Source organism: Salmo salar, unplaced genomic scaffold (assembly GCF_905237065.1).
Source record: "Salmo salar unplaced genomic scaffold, Ssal_v3.1, whole genome shotgun sequence".
NCBI lineage: Eukaryota > Metazoa > Chordata > Actinopteri > Salmoniformes > Salmonidae > Salmo > Salmo salar.
Window position 1 is genome coordinate 1 of NW_025549628.1, and position 13,539 is coordinate 13,539.

Consider the following 13,539-nt stretch of genomic DNA (forward strand, 5'->3'; position numbering starts at 1 on the left):
AAGATTTACTGTAAGGTTACACCTGTTGTATTCAAGTGTAAGATGTGACAAATTACATTTTGATTGTAGACATAAAAAAGTCTGATATTATTGGACTTACTATGAGGAATTTGGCGGATAGAGGTGGATGAATGAAATGGGGATAGATGGATGATCTAACAAACAAACAAACAAACAAATGAATAAATGAACAAACTATTAATAAATAACTCAATACCTTTATCAACCAGGTAGTCAACAAATCAAGAGATTCAATGGTCTATCATAGCGATTCAGGTGAAGTACACCACTGGCCAGCTGACCGGGAGCCTTCTACTATGGAGACCTGTGGTTCAAATGTTGTCTGAGTATCAAACCCATGAATGGACAATCAGGGAGTTCAAGATCAGCTCTGTGAGTAATAATAACACAGCAACAATACCTCAGTAACAATTCCCTGAACAGTCACACAGTAACAGTCACTCAGTAACAGTCAATATTAGTACTTAAAAAACAGTTTACACAGTAACAATCAAAAATAATCACCTCAATAACACCATAATCACTAGAAAACAATCACCTCTAGAAACAATCACCTCAATAAAACACCAGAAACAATCACCTCAAATACAATAGTACCGAACAAACACCTCAGTAACAAACACCTCAGTAACAATTACCCTCAGACACAATCACCTCAGAACAATCACCTATAGCAACAACCCCAGATAATATGGCAGCTTCTTGTTACGTACTATTGAAAGCTGGCAGCCCAACTGAAGAGGCTTTCAGTTACTTACACCTGGTTTTATATAAACCATCAGTACATTACAGATAAAACTGTTTTGATCTCTGTCACCGCTTAGATCCTGATTCATAAGGCAGATTTTAGACCTGGTGGGAAGGTCGATTTGAATTTTTATTTATTTTTTTATTTTATTTATTTTATAACTATTTAACCAGGTAAGCGATTAAAATTATTTAAATGACGGTTGACTTAAACTCGAAACGCTGGACCAATATAATGTTAAGGGTGGCACATGGTGGTAAGGTGGTGGTATACCAGCGCCAATTCATGGGATCTCCAATCACGTGCATGACGATTCAGCTTCAGATTAGAACCAGAGATTACAGTGTTACAATGAGATAAGGATTAGACGCACTGAGCCCCAAGAAGGAGATAATTTTGTATTTTTGTCCACAACATCCTCATCTGTAATCTTCAGAGGGCCTGTCCCACTTTTCCCTCGGTGTGGTGAGAGACACTCTCACTACACGGCAGACCATGGGGTCTCGAGACCACCTCAGTTCCCGGCTTCCAGTTCAGAATGGACCGTCAGGATACATCGCGAGAGCCCCGCACTGGAGCCACCGTTGTTCACTGCAGGTATGTAAGCCACCGGTGTTAGTATGTGTTTAGGAGGGGGGGTGTGTGTGTGTGTGTGTGTGTGTGTGTGGGTGTGTGTGTGTGTGTGTGTGTGTGTGTGTGTGTGTGTGTGTGTGTGTGTGTGTGTGTGTGTGTGTGTGTATGGGGTGAAATCAAATAGAAATTACACAGGGTAGATGTAATTCAGTTTATCAGATGGGTTATTCCATCAGAAAGAGTTTGAGATATGAGTCAAAGGCAACGAGATGTGAGGGAATTAGATTGCATACATTAGACCAGTCCCCTCGCGAGGTTAGCAGCAACTATATATGTAGTGATTATACAGCAATTGTAACTGGCAATCCGCATTTCAGCAAGGTTATTGTAATAGATATTTTGAATATGATTATCAAAGATTGCTTTAAATTTTTAAAAAGATGTTTGTGAGAATAAACACAAATCTTTCACACTTTCTGTTTTCAAAGACATTCAAACAGAAAAAGACGCAAGTTTAGTTTTCAGGAGAGAGTTGACCACAAGTCAGAGACTGACTATGATGACACACCAAATACAGTTAGGATGGTGGGATGAATAGCCGTAGCAATGGCGTGTGGGACTAAGGCTGGGCCTCCAAAGATAATCCACAAAGCTGGAGGTATGATGACAGCAGTGGTGGAAGCTTATACGATAGTATCACTTGACATTGATATCTACATATGGATTGATGGGAATCACACTGCTACTTCTCTAATTTCTAGCTATTTTAGCTTTATGATTATGGTTGTTGTGGATCGCCGTTCAAGAAATCATATGCATTTTAACACAATAGTTGAAGAATTGCCTGTCAATCAGTTTTTGAAACCAGTGGACAGCCAGTTAAAATGTGCTAAGGCTGCATAGGTGCGGATCCTAAAACAGCCAGTTTAAAATGTGCTCTGACAACAGCCAGTTAGTGCAGATCCTAAATGAGCCGTGAAAGTTGTACGGTAGTCTGGCAACAGCTGCATAGTGAGGACCCCAGCCTATGGAATAAAAGTGGGGCTTTTATTGCTCAATCTAATTCAGCTGATAAAATAATAATCCGACAGACCTATTGGACATAGGCTCAGCTCACTCACACTGTTGATAGACTTAAAGGGACAGTCTGTAGTTGCTACATCCATTTGTATTTATAAATGTATACATCCATTGATTCTAGAATATAACTGATAAATGCCTCATGAGCTTAGTTCAACTGTCCCACTCCATGAGAACCCAATATATATATGTTCTTGATTTAATGTTTGTAAACATTTGCGTAAACAGACACTGGGATACTCATAACATGGTTAACAAAATAATGTTGATATCATGGATGGTCAGTCCTTGCATCCACAGCTCTGTCTAGTTAATCTGAGAGAGTGGTTACATTTCTTGCCAGGCCCATCTCTGCTTACCGCTTTGTGGCGGGGTGTCCATTTGTTATTGGTTTCATTCTGTGGATTTGGCCACTTTAAACGGCTGCATATCATCAAGATATCAACGTGTCACCAACAGGACAACAATAGGCCTATAGCAAACAATAAGCATATGCCATTCATTTTTCACTTTGAAATAGCACTTTTCAGGAGGCTCAAAGCATGCCATTCCCATGAGCACAGACTTTATTTTTCAAATCACGAGCCTAGTCAATCAATGAGCCAATTCAGTCAATGAGCCTAGTCAGTCCTCCATGAAAATCATCAACAACAGAGTAGGGCTGGCTAATAAGTCCTTAGGTTTAGATCGATAAGCGGGATGTTTGCCACTTCCTCTGTCCTGTCAGACCTGTTGCTATTCACAATGAGGAAATGTTTGGCCTCAGGTAAAACAGTTTGGCTAATCTATACCTCCATATTTCCAGGTCCTATTCCTGAACATCAACGGGTATAACATTTATTGGAATGACTGGAATTCTGATAGACTTTTTAATGTATGAACCTGGCTGATGGTGTTCTGGACCACTCTCTCAGCTCTATATAGACAGAAATGAGATGAACCTGGCTGATGGTGTCTGGACCACCCATCATCTCTATTTAAACAGAAAGGAGATGAACCTGGCTGATGGTGAATTAGATCAGGCTCCAGCTCTATATAGACAGAAATTAGATGAACCTCGGCTGATGGTGATTTAGATCAGGCTCGGCTCTATATAGACAGAAATTAGATGAACCTGGCTGATGGTGATTTAGACCAGCCTCAGCTCTATATAGACAGAAAGAGTTAGATGAACCTGGCTGATGGTGATTTAGATCAGGCTCAGCTCTATATAGACAGAAATTAGATTAACCTGGCTGATGGTGTCTGGACAACTCTCAGCTCTATATAGACGTAAAGGAGATGAACCTGGCTGATGGTGACTTAGACCAGGCTCAGCTCTATATAGACAGAAAGGAGATGAACCTGGCTGATGGTGACTTAGACCAGGCTCAGCTCTATATAGACAGAAATAGAGATGAACCTGGCTGATGGTGAGTTTCGACCAGCCCCTCGGCTCTATATAGACAGAAATTAGATGAACCTGGCTGATGGTGTCTGGACCACCCTCATCTCTATATAGACAGAAAGAAGATGAACCTGGCTGATGGTGTCTGGACCACCCTCATCTCTATATAGACAGAAATGGATGAACCTGGCTGATGGTGTCTGGACCACCTCATCTCTATATAGACAGAAATGAGATGAACCCTGGCTGATGGTGCTCTACACTCCCTTCAGGATCAGATCAACAGGAATGTAAAGTTCACAGATAAGCCACAACACACTTTACAGCAAGGAGAAGGTAAGATGTCGTTTTTCTGCCAGAGGAGGAGTCCATTACTCGGTGGTGACTCTCTTTCTCCCGTCAAGCGGTATCGCTCTCAGCTACAGGAGTCTGCCATTCCATCACTGTTGGTGACGTCTAGAGCCTAGACCAGTGAACTACTGACCCTGACCAGCTCCCGTTTATGAACCAGATGTTAGTTGTGCCGTCAAAGTGGGAGAGAACTCTGTTAGTACAGGTGTACTGTGTTTCAGTGAAGCATATCCTCCAGCTGGAATACTATTATGTGCAACGTCCTGGATGATGGATTGTGATTGATCGTCATCATTTATCATTACTGTCTCTGTGTGTGTGTGTGTGTGTGTGTGTGTGTGTGTGTGTGTGTGTGTGTGTGTGTGTGTGTGTGTGTGTGTGTGTGTGTGTGTGTGTGTGTGTGTGTGTGTGTGTGTGTGTGTGTGTGTGTGTGTGTGTGTGTGTCAAAGGAGAAATCCTTCAATCAGGATGGTAGCTGTGTAGGCACACCAATTAAATTAAATACCAATATCAAATGATTTTAATATGATTTACCACAAGTGTATAAATACATGGTATGTATGTCAATGGTAAATGTTGTGTAAATTACATCAATCACTCTTCTCTCTCTTCCCCTTTCTCTCTCTCTCTCTCTCCTCCCGATCTCCCTCAGTGCTGGAGTGGGTCGTACAGGGACGTTCATGGTTCTGGACCGGTCCTTCAACAGCTGGACAGCATAGGAACAGTGGATGTCTACGGCTGTGTGTTTGACCTCCGGCTGCACCGCTCTCACATGGTGCAAACAGAGGTAACCAGTCGCAATTCATTCAACAAAACTGCTTCCGATGACTTGGTACATTTCCAGGAGTATAATGAACGTCAATGTTAGCCAGTGATGCCAGTGATAATATATAGCCAGAGATAATATGTAGCCAGAGATAATATGTAGCCAGTGATAATATATAGCCAGTGATCCCCAGTGATAATATATAGCCAGTGATGCCAGTGATAATATATAGCCAGAGATAATATATAGCCAGAGATAATATGTAGCCAGTGATAATATATAGCCAGTGATCCCCAGTGATAATATAGCCAGTGATAATATATAGCCAGTGATAATATATAGCCAGTGATCCCCAGTGATAATATATAGCCAGTGATAATATATAGCCAGTGATAATATATAGCCAGTGATAATATATAGCCAGAGATAATATATAGCCAGTGATCCCCAGTGATAATATATAGCCAGTGATAATATATAGCCAGTGATAATATATAGCCAGAGATAATATATAGCCAGTGATAATATATAGCCAGTGATCCCCAGTGATAATATATAGCCAGTGATAATATATAGCCAAAGATAATATATAACCAATGATAATATATAGCCACTGATAATATATAGCCAGTGATAATATATAGCCAATGATAACATATAGCCAGTGATAATATATAGCCAATGATAACATATAGCCAGTGATAACATATAGCCAGTGATAATATATAGCCAGTGATAACATATAGCCAGTGATAACATATAGCCAGTGATAACATATAGCCTGTGATAACATGTAGCCAGTGATAATATGTAGCCAGTGATAATATATAGCCAGTGATAATATATAGCCAGTGATAATATATAGCCAGTGATAATATATAGCCAGAGATAATATATAGCCAGTGATAATATATAGCCAGTGATCTTATATAGCCTGTGATAATATATAGCCAGTGATAACATATAGCCAGTGATAATATATAGCCAGTGATAATATATAGCCAGAGATAATATATAGCCAGAGATAATATATAGCCACAGATAATATATAGCCAGTGATAATATATAGCCAGTGATCTTATATAGCCAGTGATAATATATAGCCAGTGATAATATATAGCCAGTGATAATATATAGCCAGTGATAATATATAGCCAGTGATCTTATATAGCCAGTGATAATATATAGCCAGTGATAACATATAGCCAGTGATAATATATAGCCAGTGATAATATATAGCCAGTGATAATATATAGCCAGAGATAATATATAGCCAGTGATAATATATAGCCAGTGATAATATATAGCCAATGATAACATATAGCCAGTGATAATATATAGCCAGTGATAATATATAGCCAGAGATAATATATAGCCAGTGATAATATATAGCCAGTGATAATATATAGCCAGTGATAATATATAGCCAGAGATAATATATAGCCAGTGATAATATATAGCCAGTGATAATATATAGCCAGTGATAATATATAGCCAGAGATAATATATAGCCAGTGATCTTATATAGCCAGTGATAATATATAGCCAATGATAACATATAGCCAGTGATAATATATAGCCAGTGATAATATATAGCCAGTGATCTTATATAGCCAGTGATAATATATAGCCAGTGATAATATATAGCCAGAGATAATATATAGCCAGTGATCTTATATAGCCAGTGATAATATATAGCCAGAGATAATATATAGCCAGTGATAATATATAGCCAGTGATAATATATAGCCAGTGATAATATATAGCCAGTGATAATATATAGCCAGTGATAATATATAGCCAGTGATAATATATAGCCAGTGATCTTATATAGCCAGTGATAATATATAGCCAGTGATAATATATAGCCAGTGATAACATATAGCCAGTGATAATATATAGCCAGAGATAATATATAGCCAGTGATAATATATAGCCAGTGATAATATATAGCCAGTGATAATATATAGCCAGTGATAATATATAGCCAGAGATAATATATAGTCAGTGATAATATATAGCCAGTGATAATATATAGCCAGAGATAATAAATGGGGATGTGTATCAGCAGAATCAAAGGGAAGGCTTCATCCTTTTGATCTGCTATGCAGTGGTAATGATAGCACAATGTTTGTGCCTGAGACACAACGTCTTGCATTAGCTCCCCAATCATAATGCCTAGGCTTTAGCTTAGTGGGATAACACAGTATGTTGTCAAAATGGCAAAGGCACAACACATTAAGCAGAAATGTTGCAAAAGGTTCTTATTGAGTAGTGAAGATGACGCATTAAAGAAATGTTTGTTTTGGTTCATTGAGAAACCCACAGCAGATGGAAAGTAGTATTGATGTGAGTGCTGTCCTCCCACAGCAGATGAACAGTAGTATTGATGTGAATGCTGTCCTCCCCACAGCAGATGGAAAGTAGTATTGATGTGAATGCTGTCCTCCCACACCAGATGAACAGTAGTATTGATGTGAATGCTGTCCTCCCCACAGCAGATTAACAGTAGTATTGATGTGAATGCTGTCCTCCCCACAGCAGATGAACAGTAGTATTGATGTGAATGCTGTCCTCCCCACAGCAGATGAACAGTAGTGTTGATGTGAATGCTGTCCTCCCCACAGCAGGTGAACAGTAGTATTGATGATATTGATGTGAATGCTGTCCTCCCCCACAGTACCAGTACTCCTTCCTCCACCAGTGTGTTCGAGATGTCCTGAGAGCCAGGAAGCTCCGTAGTGAGCAGGAGAACCCTCTCTACCCCATCTATGAGAACTTCAACCCAGACTACTACCGTGGTAAGACTATACCCCCAGACCATATATCCAGATTACTACCGTGGTAAGACTATATCATCATACCAAGACTATATATCCAGATTACTACCGTGGTAAGACTATACCATCATACCAAGACTATATATCCAGATTACTACCGTGGTAAGACTATACCATCATACCAAGACAATATATCCAGATTACTACCGTGGTAAAGACTATACCATCATACCAAGACTATATATCCAGATTACTACCGTGGTAAGACTATACCATCATACCAAGACTATATATCCAGATTACTACCGTGGTAAGACTATACCCCCATACCAAGACTATATATCCAGATTACTACCGTGGTAAGACTATACCACCAGACCATATATCCAGATTACTACCGTGGTAAGACTATACCACCATACCAAGACTATATATCCAGACTACTACCATGGTGAGACTATACCACCATACCAAGACTATATATCCAGACTACTACCATGGTGAGACTATACCACCGTACCAAGACTATATATCCAGACTACTACCATGGTGAGACTATACCACCATACCAAGACTATATATCCAGACTACTACCATGGTGAGACTATACCACCATACCAAGACTATATATCCAGACTACTACCATGGTGAGACTATACCACCATACCAAGACTATATATCCAGACTACTACCATGGTGAGACTATACCACCATACCAAGACTATATATCCAGACTACTACCATGGTGAGACTATACCAAGACTATATATCCAGACTACTACCATGGTGAGACTATACCACCATACCAAGACTATATATCCAGACTACTACCATGGTAAGACCATGGTAATACCACCATACCAATACTATATATGCAGACTATAGATATAGGTCTACCAATAGAATTAGAATTACAAGCCTACCAATAGAATTACCATGAGTGGAACGGACAAAGCCAACATGGCAGCTGGTCCCCCCCACCAGAATTGACTTGATGGCAATGTCCCGTTCTAGTATGTCTAACTCTATGCCTTTAATCACAGTTCCATTTTGAGTCGCTAAAACGATAATCCCCTAAACCGTCTAAACAACTTAATCATACGGAAGGGTACATTTAGTACATGTGTTTGACATAATATTTGACTAAATGTGCCTTTATTTGTCTTGCTCTCTTCAGATTTTGTGTACACGGGACGCTAAAGACAGTCTGGGTTCCTCTCCACAACTGAGTGAGAATGAAAAGCAGGGAAGAATCTGTTGAACACCAGCAGACAGCCAGTCTGTCACAACTACAGCACTATAGAGTGGGGGGTAAAGCTATTTATTATTGATACGCTGTTGGTTCAACCTCTCAGGATGTCTGTTTAAAATGGAACAGATCCACGTCTGGAAATATTGACATTACATTCACTTATACCTGAATCTTAGGTTGCATTCAATGAGATATATGTTTATATTGTTTTGCACCTAATTGTAAGCTCTTCCAAGAAACATTATTTCTAAACTCATGTTTTTTCAATATTAGTAATGTCTGATGAAAAGACAAAAGGAACAGATATAAATGTGGATATAATGATTCTTATTCAATGTAATAGAAAAAAGATGAATGAAAAATATCAGGCGAAGCAATAAATGGGATTCTATGAGGCGTAGCTACCCTACATCACAAAGCATTATTATGACAAGGCTTGACTCCTAAAAACCTTCCCTGAAGGAACCTTCCCTGCATCCCAACTGGCACCCTATTCTCTATGGGTCCTAATCAAAAGTTGTGCACTATATAGGGAATAGGGTGCCATTTGGGTACAAAGCCCTTTCTGTATAATATGTTCTAAATCGTAGTTGCTGGTTCGTAGTTAAAAAATAATTAACCCGAAGCAGACAGACAGACAGCTAGCTGTCTTGAGAGTAGCTCATCACAATGCTGTCTATATCCTTGTATAAAGTAGCAGACCGTTTGTACAGTTGCTTGTGTTGTGAATAGTTCTCTTATCTTTAAACATATCGTCAGTTCATGTTGTGTGTGTGTACCATTGAGATTGTACAGTAGAGCCTGGAAGAGGGAACAGTATATAGTTTGTATAAGTATGACATCTCGGCTACCTATGTTTTCTAGGGCGAAGGGAATACTCTACTGGAAAACAAATGCCATCTTGTATTCGGTTGTCTCCGAAAGAGGTGGTAACCTTTTTTCCATGGTCTTTCGAACCAGATGGAGGGAGTGTTCATGAGAGGGACTGTATGGGTTTTGTACATTACCTTCCTCAAAACATGATGTTGCATTTCTGTTCATCCTTTTGGCATAAAACTAGGCTGATGAATGTGTCTGTGAACATACAAACAGTGATCTTTCTATGTCATGTTGAACTGAGCAGGAGATCCCTTCAACTGAATCTGAGCTGGCCAGCTTCCTGATCTAAACAGGAGAAGGTCTAGAAATAGGACTAAACTAAAAACAACTGAAGAAACTTCACACAATAAGCAATACTGGCCAAATCCTGCTGAGATCCTGGGGATAAAGTGAGAGAATTGAACAAAATGTCAACATCCTGACCCTGTGAAAGGTCTGTAGTGGCCAAGACACTGACCTTTCCAGTCTACAGGTTTGGGACGTGGCATTTCTCTGTCTGAGCTTCTCTGAGCCCCTAGCCACGGAAACAAAGACTGAGCTACAGAAGAGACAGTGTTGGTTGGCATTCTTCCCATTGTTACTGAAGATATTGCAGATCTTCAGTAGCTCTCATTCCGTTAGTATTTCAATATCAATCTGTATCTACATATAAATAGTACGTTCAGATTGAATCTTCTCTCCAATGGCTCCCGTTACGTTAGTGTCTCTACTCTATATACAAACATCACATATTTAGTTTAACTTTGTTGTTCAATTTAAACATGAAAATACTAAGAGGATCATTTTCAGGGTTCTGACTCCTCCCACTAGTATCAGATGGAACACATTCTGACTCCTCCCAGTAGTATCAGATGGAACACATTCTGACTCCTCCCAGTAGTATTAGATGGAACACATTCTGACTCCTCCCAGTAGTATCAGATGGAACACATTCTGACTCCTCCCACTAGTATCAGATGGAACACATTCTGACTCCTCCCAGTAGTATCAGATGGAACACATTCTGACTCCTCTCAGTAGTATCAGATGGAACACATTCTGACTCCTCCCGCTAGTATCAGATGGAACACATTCTGACTCCTCCCGCTAGTATCAGATGGAACACATTCTGACTCCTCCCAGTTGTATCAGATGGAACACATTCTGACTCCTCCCAGTTGTATCAGATGGAACACATTCTGACTCCTCCCAGTAGTATCAGATGGAACACATTCTGACTCCTCCCAGTAGTATCAGATGGAACACATTCTGACTCCTCCCAGTAGCAGGGATATTGAATTTCCTGTTTAGTCCTATTCCCCTCTTCACAAAAAATGCTGGCGCTCGTCATTGATTTTGCACCAAATAACCCCCACACAGCAAGTAAGACAATGTATAAATTATTGTGTAGAGTAGAGCACCAGTCTCTCAGGCTTGACCCTCTCACCCCTGTCCTCCCCTATAAGCCTAAAGGTCATATCATAAAGAGATTGTCTCCAGATAATATAGTACAGAAACATCAAATCTCTCCATCTGTTCTCCTCCCTGCTGGGAGTTGAGTGGATTTAATTGTGTTAAGCTCCACTGTGGATTCCTCAAAAGTTTTTCATTACAGAAATCTATATCAATCCGCCTCCCTCCTGTCAAACTAATACGTTCTTAGATCCCCAATGACCCTCTAGAACACATCTCTCTGAGTTTCACCAGAGTATGGCTCGTGCCCATACAGCAGCTAAAACTTCATGTGAAGGCGCTTAGCTACCTGATGAATATTCTTCCAACGTTTCTGTTTTGCTGTTACATCGCTACTACCTCGCTCACCAACCAACAGTTGACCTGCAGGGGGAAACCTTCTAACCAAGGCCTTTAGAAAGAAACAAGGAGATTAGGGACAGAGGTGTTGGAGGCAAATCAGAGGAATTAACTGTCTTTAACAGAGAGGTCATGGCGTAAGCCTGCCGTGTCATTTACAGTATGTATCATTTACAGTATGTATCATTTACAGTATGTATCATATCATTTACAGTATGTATCATTTACAGTAGGTATCATTTACAGTAGGTATCATTTACAGTAGGTACCATTTACAGTAGGTATCGGTTACAGTATGTATCATTTACAGTAGGTATCATTTACAGTAGGTATAATTCCACATGATCTATGGGATGGTTGTGCATCTGGAATATGAACATAGCTTAAACTAGCTGAAAGAATGTTCCCTAGCCTAGAATGTTCCCTAGCCTGGAATGTTCCCTAGCCTAGAATGTTCCCTAGCCTGGAATGTTCCCTAGCCTAGAATGTTCCCTAGCCTAGAATGTTCCCCTAGCCTGGAATGTTCCCTAGCCTAGAATGTTCCCTAGCCTGGAATGTTCCCTAGCCTGGAATGTTCCCTAGCCTAGAATGTTCCCTAGCCTGGAATGTTCCCTAGCCTGGAATGTTCCCTAGCCTAGAATGTTCCCTAGCCTAGAATGTTCCCTAGCCTAGAATGTTCCCTTTCATTTAAAAGTAGAGAATTCTGTTGTTTATTTTTTGTTCTTCATAATCATACTGCTGGCAATAGAGGAGAGAAGTGTTGATGCATGTTCCTAATTGGTTTCCAACTCTGTTTCCAGTCTCTTGTTAATATGATGAGGTAATCTGCCATCTCATTACGTTCAGCACATAGTTAACTATGAACCGTTCATCCCTCTGGAGAACTAAGGTTGTATTAATTAATCACTGATGTAGGCAGGCGTCCCAAAAGGTAAGGCACCCTATTCCCTATATACTGCACTACTATTGACCAGAGCCCATAGGGCTGTGGTTAAAAGTAGTGTACTATGTAGGGAATAGGGTGCCATTTGGAGCACACAGCCATAGAGTGATTAATCATAGGAGTAGTATCTCTCTAGATCAGTGTCTTACTCGGTGAGCATACTGCCAAAATAAGGAAGCCTTGTCCAAGCCAGAGCGGCCCAAAGGGCAGGAGCCTGTCTCCTGTTTCTGAAGCGTGAGGCAACTTAATGTACTAGTACACCCCTGGACAGGACACTAGTCTGTCTGACTATACTGGTATATATTAATGTACTAGTACACCCCCTGGACAGGACACTAGTCTGTCTGTCTATACTGGTATATATTAATGTACTAGTACACCCCCTGGACAGGACACTAGTCTGTCTGTCTATACTGGTATATATTAATGTACTAGTACACCCCTGGACAGGACACTAGTCTGTCTGTCTATACTGGTATATATTAATGTACTAGTACACCCCTGGACAGGACACTAGTCTGTCTGACTATACTGGTATATATTAATGTACTAGTACACCCCTGGACAGGACACTAGTCTGTCTGTCTATACTGGTATATATTAATGTACTAGTACACCCCCCTGGACAGGACACTAGTCTGTCTGTCTATACTGGTATATATTAATGTACTAGTACACCCCCTGGACAGGACACTAGTCTGTCTGTCTATACTGGTATATATTAATGTACTAGTACACCCCTGGACAGGACACTAGTCTGTCTGACTATACTGGTATATATTAATGTACTAGTACACCCCCTGGACAGGACACTAGTCTGTCTGTCTATACTGGTATATATTAATGTACTAGTACACCCCCTGGACAGGACACTAGTCTGTCTGACTATACTGGTATATATTAATGTACTAGTACACACCCTGGACAGGACACTAGTCTGTCTGACTGTACTGGTGTAGATTGTATAT

The 13,539-nt window shown here is 40.1% G+C and overlaps 1 long non-coding RNA gene across 1 annotated transcript; it reads left to right on the forward strand.

The window, feature by feature from the left end:
- Window positions 1–4,853: 4,853 nt before the first annotated feature.
- Window positions 4,854–13,008, forward strand: LOC123738367 (uncharacterized). Its single transcript, XR_006767506.1, has 4 exons — window positions 4,854–4,947; window positions 7,607–7,727; window positions 8,884–12,559; window positions 12,649–13,008. It is a non-coding gene; the product is annotated as an uncharacterized lncRNA (long non-coding RNA).
- The last annotated feature ends 531 nt before the right edge of the window (window positions 13,009–13,539 follow it).